Source organism: Mandrillus leucophaeus, unplaced genomic scaffold (assembly GCF_000951045.1).
Source record: "Mandrillus leucophaeus isolate KB7577 unplaced genomic scaffold, Mleu.le_1.0 Scaffold198, whole genome shotgun sequence".
In the NCBI taxonomy this organism is placed as follows: Eukaryota; Metazoa; Chordata; class Mammalia; order Primates; family Cercopithecidae; genus Mandrillus; species Mandrillus leucophaeus.
This window is the reverse complement of record NW_012102009.1, coordinates 2,248,844-2,261,428: the sequence shown is the minus strand read 5'-3', so window position 1 is coordinate 2,261,428 and position 12,585 is coordinate 2,248,844.

Below are 12,585 nucleotides of genomic sequence, written 5' to 3'. Positions count from 1 at the left end.
AACACCTTTTTCCTGACACCACAGATAATGATGTTTGGTGATGCCCAAACCCCTTGGAGCTTAGATGACTGCTGGGCAGGAGGGGAAAAGAAGAATGCAGAGATTGTCTGAGTATTGGACCCAAAGACACATACAGTCTAAACTAGAACTGATGGAATGACCTTGAATTGGCAAGATTAGCTTTTCTTCCACAGGCTAGGAAGACGGGAGTCTCTGAGAGCTAAGCTGGGTCCAAGAGCAAAGAAATAAAGTTATATCTGGGAGCTCCAGACTTTCTGTCTGTGAATTTGAACACAAGTATGTAGGAAAAGAAGGGGGAAATCAAAGCAAGACTATGAAAAGGTGGGCTGACTCCTCAGATAGACAATGTCTGAACCTCCGAGATACATACTCAAGTCTGTCCTGGGCTTCAGGTTACACAAACAGTCACCCCAAACCCATCATTGAGGCTCAATAGAGTTTGAAAACAGCAGAGTTGGAAAACAGCATGGTTTTTGAGGGGGAGGATTGCAAAGCCTCAGAGACTAAGGCATAGCGTCTTTCCTAAGCTCAGAGGGGTGGCTGCCCCACACCTACAGGTGTGTCATCACTTCAAAACAAGAAGGGACACCTCTGGGGTGGAGATGAGGGAGTCCTAAGCACATGTGGCCTAGGGTTTCAGACAAATTTCTTTCCACAGCTTTGTATTATTCACAAGGTGAAGCACCTTCCAGCATCTGACACAGTGCGTGCCTGGAGTAGTATGAATTAATGCATGCCATTACCGTCTCCTGCTGGTTCAGTTACATGTTCATCTCATCATTGTCCCATAGCAATGATCATGCTGCATGACAATTATTTCTTGAGCTGCTTGTCTCCCCTGATGAATGCAAGAGCAAAAGCAAGGACTGTGCCTTCTGTTTTCATAGCTCCAAGTTTATGTAAATAGATAAAATGTAAAATAAATTTCAAAATAGTCAATCCCCACTTCCTGAAAGAGCAGCAGAAGCACAGGGAGATGAAGGGGCTGCCTGTCTTCTACCTGCCATGTCATGCCGCGTTTTCCTAGCACTGTCAAAAGCCTGTTTTAAATGCCTAGGCCATAATCTAAAACACTGAAGGCATCTTTAATGGAATACTTGAAATAGCTGGAATATTTATTGCATTTTACTTTTTTCGAGAGAGACAGAAGGTCTCATTCTGCTGTCTAGGCTAGAGTGCAATGGTGTAATCATGGCTCACTTCAGCCTTGACCTCCCAGGCTCAGGTGACCCTCTCACCTCAGCCTCCCAAGTGGCTGGGACTACAGGTACATCCCACCACACCTGACTAATTTATTTACTTATTTATTTGTAGGGGCAGTGTTTCCCCATGTTGCCCAGGCTGGGCTTGAACTTCTGGGCTCAAACCATCCTCCTGCCTCAGCCTCCCAAAGTGCTGGGATTACAGGCATGAGCCATTACACCTGGCCTTTTTATTTCATTTTATTTCCCCATGGGGACTTTCAAAATTGGGCTGGTGATTAACACTGGACTTTACACAGAAAATGCACAACTGGCATAAACTGGATGGGGGTAAATAACCTGCCTCATCACTGTGAAAAGGAAGTGACTCTTTTCTGCTCAGAAAGAAGATATCAGAAATCCAGGGCAGTTTCCACATTGTGATAAGATGCCTATGTGAAATCAAATAAGGCACACACAAAAGGAAGAAGTAGCAGCATAAAAGGCACAGAAAAAGACAAAACTCAACCTCACCCAAAAGTCATGATGGGTTTTGTTGAGCATACCATTGACCTGTTTCTACAATCTGAGAATCATTTTCCCTAACTACAGTAGTTGTAAAACTGGATGATAGATCAATGGCCTGCCTGTATTCATTTTCTATTGCTGCTGTAACAAAGTACTACAAACTTTGTGGTTTAAAAGGAGACAAATTTATCTTACAGTCCTAGATATCAGATATCCTAAAATCAAGGTGTCAGCAGGGTTGCATTCCTTCTGGAGTTCCAGGGAAGAATCCGTGTCCTCGCCTTTTCCAGCTTCTAGAGGCCACCTGCAATCCTTGCCTCAGAGTCCCTCCCATCATCCCAGCCTCTACTTGTCATCACACCTTTCTCTCTGACTCTGACACCCTACCTCCCTCTCCTAAGGACCCTCATGTTTACATTGGGACCACCTGAATAATGTAGAATATGCTCTTCATTTCAACATCACTAACTTGTTTTGATTATTTTTCATTTATTTCTTATGTTTTTCTCATTCTGTCACCCAGGCTGGAATGCAGGGGCATGATCACAGCTCACTGCAGCCTCTACTTCCCAGGCTCAAATGATCCTCCCACTTCAGCCTTCTGAGTAGCTGGGACCACAGGCATGCACTGCCACACCTGGCTAATTTCTCTGTTTTCTTGTAGGGATGGGTTTTTGCCATGTTGTGCCGGCTGGTCTTGAACTCCTGGGTTCAAGCCAGCCTCCCATCAACATCATTAACTTAATCAGAGCAGCAAGTGTCACATATGGTAACATAGTCACAAATCCCAGGATTAAGATGTGGACAGTGGACCTCTTTGGGGGGCCATTATTCAGCCTGACCCTGACTCAAGGTCTGGGTCCTTTCCTCTCCTTTTGTCCCACCGTTTTCTACATTCAGTCAGAGATTGTCAGAACACAATTAAAAAAGAAGTGAGATTGGGGCTGGGGACTGACAGAGGTGCATTGCATGCTGGGAAATGTGGTTTCTAAAATCAAGGGCTGTGGGTAGGGCCAGTGACCAGAAGAACCCTAGTGGAAGTGCATTCTGGGAGTTGCAGATTGTCATGCCCTAGCTCTGTTACAGTACCTGAGAGCCAAGTAGTGGAGATGGGGACACAGCCCGCCTTAGTGCAAGAGAAGTGCTCCAGACAAATGACCACCAGACAGGGTACTGTGCACATACCCTGCAATCCATCTAAGGAGCTGAAAAGGGGCTTTGGTTTCTCCTTCTGGCTTGGCCTCTTTCAGCCTCAGAGTCCATATATACAGTCCAGAGAGATCTTTTCATATCTGAACTGCAACCCAGAGCTAAATTCAAATTTTATCCCTTGGCATTCCTAGAGCCAAGGAAAACAGGAAATAGGTATTTCCACCTCTGGCATGGAAAGTAAGGTGATTAGGATCAGTCCAGCTTCCTAAGATAACTAAAAAATCTGGATTGCTTTTTAAAGCATCAAACATCAAAAAACACTAGTGAGAAATTGTTGAGCTCAAATCTAAGAGAGGTTAAGAACCCAGAGAGGTAAGCCCAGTGCTCAGAGGTAAGCCCACTGCCTTTATTCTGAGTGTATTTGATTTGTTGATCCAAAGATATAGTTGAAAACTTAACCTGGCAAATTCCCAAACCCAAGAAGACAAAGTCAAAATGCAGAGCCCACCAAAAATAGGTACAGTGGTAGGACATCCCCTCTCCAGGAACCCAGAAAGACATAGCCTCAGAACAAAGTGAATTGGAAGAAAAATTCCATAGTGACCTGCAGCCTGGTTTTACCATGCCTCAGTGGCCAAGGGAAGCTCAAGAATTGAACTTAGATTAAGGAAGGCCCAGGCTAGTAGTACCTCTAAGCACCTAGCAGAAATAAATGAAAATGCTCTCAGGATGAACATGTCGTCATCTTAGGCTTCATATGCTACTACAAACAACTTTTCAAACACTACAATGAATACGTAGTGAAAGATAACCAGGCACACTTAGAAACCAAATACTATATGTAAAAAAGAGCAGAAAGACCAAACAACAGAAATAGATACACAAAGACCTAACTACTAAGATTATCATATGCAAACTATACAACAACTATGCAATGTTTATAGAAATAAGACAGAGGCTTAAAAGTTTTAATAGAGACCTGGAATATATATTTAAAAGTAGCATGATGGAGCTGAAAAAGAACCAAATAGAAATTCTGAAATTTAAAAATGCAATAACCAAAATCAATAGCTCACTACAGGATGATATGATAGTACATTATACATGGCTGGAGAGAGAACTGGCAAACTGGAAAAAGGGAGAGAAGAAACTATTAGAATGCAACACGGAGAAACAAAGAGATAGAAATACAAGACAGAATCAGAGACCCTGAGGATCCAGGGAGGAGGTCTAACGGGCTTTTTGAAATCCTAGAATAATCAAGGGGAGAGTGGATGAGGCAGAGGCAACATTTGAAGAGATCATTGGGATATGGTTGGCATCAGGATCCCTAAATATCCATCAGTTGCGTTCTGCAAGCTTTCCAGGAAATAGCCAGCTGGTTGGCTCAGAGCATGCAGAGCTCCTCAAGGGGGCAGTGTTGCTTAGCGCCAGACGCCAGTCTCAGCATCTCAGCTGTGACAAAGTCCAGATGCTCTTCACTGATGGAAGAGAAGGCAGTTAGCCAGAGGAAGAAAGTGCATGTTCCAACCTCAAGAACTCGTGTATGCAGAGATCAGAAGGCAGAGAGAGGAAGAGACAGAGACCAACAGAGAATATGAGTAACTTCTAAAAACAGAAATAAGTTCAGTATGCCTGGGGCATAGAGGCAGGTGATGAGATGATAGAGAAGACCCCAAAGGAACAGGTAGAACTGGGACATGAAGAACCTCATGAACCGTAAAGACACTGAGGCCTCATTCTATGGGTTATAGAAGCTATTAAAAGATTTCAAGCAGGGAAGGAATCCGATTCACAAGTTAGAAGAAACACTCTGGGTAGAGCATGAAGAGTTCATTGAAGTGAGGAGTGTGTTGACTGGGGCACCATTAAGAGGCTGTTAGATGTCATCCAGGTCAGAACTGACAGTGACGTGCTTTATATAATGGCATTTAAGAAATGACAATACCTAAAATCAAACAAAAAAAACATCTATTTGCTGCCAAGTGGTCGAATCAACATGTGTAGCTTAACCACACAAAATCTAGATTATGTGGCCACCTCCATCCGTGAAGCAGTCACCAAAATCCAGTGAAGAAACACCACCCATCCAGTACCACCAAAGCAGTTCTGTCATGTGTGTTCCCTGCCTGCACAAACCTACATGTACATATCACGGGATAGAGACTCCTGAAGGACTGAAAGGCTGCTCTAGTGAGGCGGCCTCTGTTTAAACCAGCCCCACGTGAAGAGAACATCCCTTGAGACGAATTTGGAGGCCAGGATTAAAGCCTTTTGGAGGCCAGAGCAAATTAAGATTTTTACGTAAGAACTAAAAAGTATTTTGATCATGAGACATTGGGTAGCTTGTCCCCCTCACTAAGGAGCAGGAGTGTTGTGCGTGGGGCCCACGTGCTTCTACATGGTGTTTGACTCTGTATAAAGTCTAGTCCCAAAGTTCAAGGTGCCTGAAGAAGCCCAAGTACAAATATGTGAATATTGGCTATGCCAATAAACTCATCATCTCAACCAAGGAAAAAAAAAAAAAAAAAAGACAATACTTGATGTTGGCAAGGTGCCAAAAACAGCCACTCTCAATCACTGCTGCTGAGATAGTGAGATAGTTAATTGATGCAACTTTTTGGAAAGTAATTTAGGAATATATAACAAACGTTTAAAGATGGATATACCTTTTGACTCAGTTATTCCATTACTAGGATTTATCTTAAATAAATAAGAATGTGCAGTCCATCTCAATATTAGTCATAAGAAGAAAATATTGGCTGGGTGCAGTGGCTCATGCCTGTAATCCAAGCACTTAGGGAGGCCGAGGTGGGTAGATCACCTGAGGTCAGGAGTTTGAGACCGGCCTGACCAACATGGTGAAACCCCACCATGTAATCACGACTGTAATCCCAGCACTTTGGGAAGCTGAGGCTGGCGGATCACAAGGTCAGGAGATCGAGACCATCCTGGCTAATACAGGGAAACCCAGTCTCTACTAAAAATACAAAAAATTAGCCGGGCGTGGTGGCAGGAGCCTGTAGTGCCAGCTACTGGGGAGGCTAAAGCAGGAGAATGGCATGAACCCAGGAGGCGGAGCTTGCAGTGAGCCCACATCGAGCCACTGCACTCCAGCCTGGGGAACAGAGCAAGACTCTGTCTCAAGAAACAAACAAACAAACAAACAAAATAATTAGCCAGGCGTGGTGGCACATGCCTGTAATCCCAGCTACTTGGGAGGCTGAGGCAGGAGAATTGCTTGAACCTGGGAGGCAGAGGTTGCAGTGAGCTGAGATCGCACCATTGCACTCCAGCATAGGCAACAAGAGCAAAACTCCATCTCGAAAAGAAAGAAGAAAATATTGAAAACAGCCTAAAATGTCCAACATTGGGAAACAATCAAATATATATGCACAAATAATATTTATGATTAAAAATTGTATCATAAAAGATTCATTTTCTTCTTTGTACTTTTATCTTTTAAACTTTTCTATAATTTACAGGGATGACATCTGGAATTAGGGGAAAAAATCAACTTCACAAAATAACACAAGGAATAAGTATCAAAAATAATTATTATGCAAGGCATATGTTTTGGCCATTACATAACAAAATTAAAAATATAGTACTGTGTGTATAAACTGCTCCAGCCAGGAGGGATGCAAATAATATCACATTTTATTTATTTCTCAAATTAATTAGAACTGGTTTGAGACCCCACATTGCACACTGGCAGGAGTCATGGACTTCCTTCTTGGGGCTTCCCCTTTTCCACTGTGGGTCTCTTGCAGTCATCAAGGAGTTTACCAAAAAGGAAAATCAACAGGCTTTTATCTTCAAGTGCAGAAGAATCTGGATTTATTCAGTTGCCGCTGCCTTTGCCATAGTTGTTCCTTGCTACACAAGGCACCATTTCCAGCCCAGGTTTTCTTCTATCTATCCCACACTTCTGGTCCCTGTTGTCCCAGAGTTGCCCTATCAGTCACAGTCCTTCAAAGGGCCACAGGGTCATGAGCAAACCCATTTCTTTGAGGTGAAACTTCCTTCTCCTTGCATGGGCCCCAGGATCACAGCTCTTGGTATGTGGACCTGTCTGTCACCCACAGCTACTTTTCTCTAAGGTCCTACCACTCTAGAGATGTTTTGCAAAAGGGGGTGCCATCCTCCTCTCTTCCTAAAATCTGTCTCTATTCTAGGACCTGGGGACCACACCAAAGGCTGGGGAGCTTTTGTTTTTTTTATATCCACTCTTGTCACCCAGGCTGGAGTGCAGTGGCACTATCTCAGCTCACCGCAACCTCTGCCTCTCAAGTTCAAGCGATTCTCCTGCCTCAGCCTCCTGAGTAGCTGGGATTACAGGTGCCCACCACCATGCCTGGCTAATTTTTGTATTTTTAGTAGAGACGGGTTTGCGTCATGTTGGCCAGGCTGGTCTCGAACTCCTGACCTCAGGTAATCTGCCCGCCTCGGCCTCCCAAAGTGCTGGGATCACAGGCGTGAGCCACCGCACCCAGCCGGGAGCTTTATTTTTCATCCACCATCACATACTCCCACATCCTCCTGCTGAATTAAACTGTCATCACATTCCTTTCTTTTATAGTGCTCCTTGATTGTCTATCACAAAATGTCAAACTTTAGAAATGCACACAAAAACATGGGTGACCAAATTTTAAAAAGTGAGCCAAAATTTTCAACTAACATGTCACAAAAAAATATTCAAATGCTCAATGAACATATGAGAAGATGCTTGCTTTTCTTAGCCATTAAAGAAATGGACTTTAAAACCACATCCATCAGAATGGCAAAAATGAAAATGAAAGTACTAACTGTTAGAGAGGATGTGGGGCAGCCATAACTCTCCCAGACTATTGTTGAAAGTATAAATTAGTTACAGCCGGGTGCAGTGGCTCATGCCTGTAATCCCAGCACTTTGGGAGGCCGAGGTGAGTGGATCATTTGAGGTCAGGAGTTCAAAACCAGCCTGACCAACATGATGAAACCCCATCTCCACTAAAAATACAAAAATTAGCCAGGCGTGGTGGTAGACACCTGTAATCGCAGCTACTTGGGAGGCTGAGGCAAGAGAATCACTTGAGCTCAGGAGGCGGAGGCTGCAGTGAGCCAAGATCACACCACTGCACTCCAGCCTGGGAGACAGAGCAAGCCTCTGTTTCAAAAAACAAAACAAACAACAACAACAACAAAAAAAACCAAATTAGTTATTAACTGCTTTGGAAAACTGGCAATTTCTTTTTTTGAGATGGAGTCTCGCTTTGTCACCCAGGCTGGAGTACAGTGGCGCAATCTCAGCTCACTGCAACCTCCGCCTCGTGGGTTCACATTATTCTCCTGCCTCAGCCTCCCGAGTAGCTGGGACTACAGGCGCCTGCCACCACGCCCGGTTAACTTTTTATATTTTTAGTAGAGACGGGGTTACACCATGTTAGCCAGGACGGTCTCAATCTCCTAACCTTGTGATCCGCCCACCTTGGCCTCCCAAAGTGCTGGGATTACAGGCGTGAGCCACCACGCCCAGCCTAAAACTGGCAGTTTCTACCACACATTAATATATGACCCACTAATTACATTTCTAGGTGTATACTTAACAGAAATCCAAGAATATATTCACCAAAAGATGGGTACTAAAATTTTCATAATTATACTATTCCCTTTTTTTAATTAAAAACTTTGTTATAATAGAGACAAGGTCTCGCTTAAGTTGCCCATGCTGGTCTCAAACTCCTGGACTCAAGTGATCTGCCCGCCTCGGTCTCCCAAAGTGCTGAGATTACAGGCATGAGCCACCACACACAGCCACGTACTATTCTTAAAAGCAAAAATGGAAAATTATCCAAATGCCCATTAATCAAGACTGGATAAATAAATGGTAGGATAATCACCCAATGGAATACTATGTGGCAATGAAAATAAATGATCCGGGTACGGCGGCTCAAGCCTGTAATCCCAGCACTTTGGGAGGCCGAGACAGGCGGATCACGAGGTCAGGAGATCGAGACCATCGTGGCTAACACGGTGAAACCCCGTCTCTACTAAAAAATACAAAAAACTAGCTGGGCGAGGTGGCGGGCACCTGTAGTCCCAGCTACTCGGGAAGCTGAGGCAGGAGAATGGCGTGAACCTGGGAGGTGGAGCTTGCAGTGAGCTGAGATCCAGCCACTGCACTCCAGCCTGGGCAACAGAGGGAGACTCCGTCTCAAAAACATAAATAAATAAATAAAAAATAAAAAATAGAAAATAAATGATCTGCTTTAACAAAGTTGACAAGCAATGGGGAAAGGCCTTTCTATTCAATAAATGGTGCTGGCATAACTGGCTAGCCAAATATTGAGGAATAAAACTGGACCCCTACCTCTCACCATATACAAAAATTAACCCAAGATGGATTAAAGACTTAAATGTAAGACATAAAACTAGAGATCCATTCCAAGATGGCCGAATAGGAACAGCTCTGGTCTGCAGCTCCCAGCGTGATCAATGCAGAAGACGGGTGATATCTGCATTTCCAACTGAGGTACCTGGTTCATCTCACAGGGACTCGTTGGACAGTAGGGGCAGCCCATGGAGGGTGAGCTGAAGCAAGGCAGGGTGTCGCCTCACCCGGGAAGCACAAGGGATCAGGGGATTTCCCTTTCCTAGCCAAGAGAAGCCATGACAGACTGTACCTGGAAAAATGGGAGACTCCCATCCAAATACTGTGCTTTTCCCAAGGTCTTAACAACTGGCAGACAAGGAGATTCTCTCCCATGCCTGGCTCAGAGGGTCCCATGCCCACGGAGCCTTGCTCACTGCTAGCGCAGCAGTCTGAGATCCACCTGCGAGGCAGGAGCCTGGCCGGAGAAGGGGCGTACACCATTGCTGAGGCTTGAGTATGTAAACAAAGCAGCCAGGAAGCTCTAATGGGGCGGAGCCCACCACAGCTCAGCAAGGCCTACTGCATCTAGACTCCACCTCAGTGGGCAGGGCTTAGCTGAACAAAGGCAGGAGACAACTTCTATAGACTTAAACGTCCATGTCTGACAGCTCTGAAGAGAGCAGTGGTTCTCCCAACAAGGCATTTGGTTCTGAGAATGGACAGACTGCCTCCTCAAGTGGGTCCCTGACCCCTGTGTAGCCTAACTGGGAGACACCTCCCAGGAGGGGTCGACAGACACCTCATATAGGCAGGTGCCCCTCTGGGACGAAGCTTCCAGAAGAAGGATCAGGCAGGAATATTTGCTGTTCTGCAATATTTGCTGTTCTGCAGCCTCTGCTGGTGATACCCAGGCAAACAGGGTCTGGAGTGAACCTCCAGCAAACTCCAACAGACCTGCAGCTGAGGGATCTGACTGTTAGAAGGAAAACTAACAAACGAAAGGAATAGCATCAACATTAACAAAAAGGACATCCACACCAAAACCCCATCTGTAGGTCATCAACATCAAAGACCAAAGGTAGATAAAACCAAAAAGTCGGGGAGAAACCACAGCAGAAAAGCTGAAAATTCTAAAAATCAGAGCACCTCTTCTCCTCCAAAGGATTGCAGTTCCTTGCCAGCAATGGAACAAAGCTGGACAGAGAATGACTTTGATGAGTGGACAGAAGTAGGCTTCAGAAGGTTGGTAATAACAAACTTCTCCAAGCTAAATGAGCATGTTTGAACCCATAGCAAGGAAGCTAAAAACCTTGAAAAAAGGTTAGATGAATGGCTAACTAGAATAAACAGTGTAGAGAAGACCTTAAATGACCTGATGGAGCTGAAAACCGTGGCACAAGAATTTTGTGACGCATGCACAAGCTTCAATAGCTGATTCAGTCAAGTGGAAGAAAGGGTATCAGTGATTGAAGATCAAATTAATGAAATAAAGTGAAAAAACAAGGTTAGAGAAAAAAGAGTAAAAAGAAATGAACAAAGCCTCCAAGAAACATGGGACTATGTGAAAAGACAAAATCTACATTTGATTGGTGTACTTGAAAGTGATGGGGAAAATGGAACCAAGTTGGAAAACACTCTTTAGGACATTATCCAGGAGAAGTTCCCCAACCTAGCAAGGCAGGCCAACATTCAAATTCAGAAATACAGAGAACACCACAAAGATACTCCTCGAGAAATTGTCAGATTCACCAAGGTTGAAATGAAGGAAAAAATGTTAAGGGCAGCCAGAGAAAAAGGCCGTGTTACCTACAAAGGGAAGGCCATCAGACTAACAGCGGATCTCTCTAGGGAAACCTTACAAGTCAGAAGACAGTGGGAGCCAACATTCAACATTCTTAAAAGAATTTTCAACCCAGAATTTCCTATCCAGCCAAACTAAGCTTCATAAGTGAAGGAGAAATAAAATTCTTTACAGACAAGCAAATGCTGAGAGATTTTGTCACCACCAGGCCTGCCTTAGAAGAGCTCCTGAAGTAAGCAATAAATATGGAAAGAAACAACCGGTACCAGCCACTGCAAAAACATGCCAAATTCTAAAGACCATCGATGCTATAAAGAAACTACATCAATTAATGGGAAAAATAACCAGCTAACATCAATAATGACAGAATCAAATTCACACATAACAATATTAACCTTAAATGTAAATGGGCTAAATGCCCCAATTAAAAGAGACAGACTGGCAAATTGGATTAAGAGTCAAGACCTGTCAGTGTGCTGTATTCAGGAGACCCATCTCACATGCAATGACACACATAGGATCAAAATAAAGGGATGGAGGAAGATCTACCAAGCAAATGGAAAACAAAAAAAACCAGGGGTTGCAATGCTAGTCTCTCACAAAACAGACTTTAAACCAACAAAGATCAAAAGAGGCGAAGAAGGGCACTACATAATGGCAAAGGGATCAATTCAACAAAAACAACTAACTATCCTAAATATATATACACCCAATACAGCAGCATCCAGATTCATAAAGCAAGTCCTTAGAGATGGACTAAGAGACTTAGACTACCACACAATAATAATGGGAGACTTTAACACCCCACTGTCAATATTAGACAGATCAATGAGATAGAAGGGTAACAAGGATATTCAGGACTTGAACTCAGCTCTGCACCAATCAGACCTAATCGACATCTACAGAACTCTCCACTCCAAATCAACACAATATACATTCTTCTCAGCACCACATCACACTTATTCTAAAATTGACCACATAATTGGAAGTAAAGCACTCCTCAGCAAATGTAAAAGAACAGGAATCACAACAAACTGTCTCTCAGACCACAGTACAATTGAATTAGAACACGGAATTAAGAAACTCACTCAAAACCGCTCAACTACATGAAAACTGACAACCTGCTCCTGAATGACTACTGGGTAAATAATGAAATAAAGGCAGAAATAAAGATTTCTTTGAAACCAATGAGAACAAAGATACAACATACCAGAATCTCTGGGACACATTTAAAGCAGTGTGTAGAGGGAAATTTATAGCACTAAATGCCCACAAGAGAAAGCAGAAAAGATCTAAAATCGACACCCTAACATCACAACTAAAAGAACTAGAGAAGCAAGAGCAACAAAATTCAAAAGCTAGCAGAAGGCAAGAAATAACTATGATCAGAGCAGAACTGAAGGAGATAGAGACACAAAAAACCCTTCAAAAACTCAATGAATCCAAGAGCTAGTTTTTTGAAAAGATCAACAAAATAGACAGACCACTAGTCAGACTAATAAAAAAGAAAAGAGAGAAGAATCAAATAGATGCAATAAAAATTGATA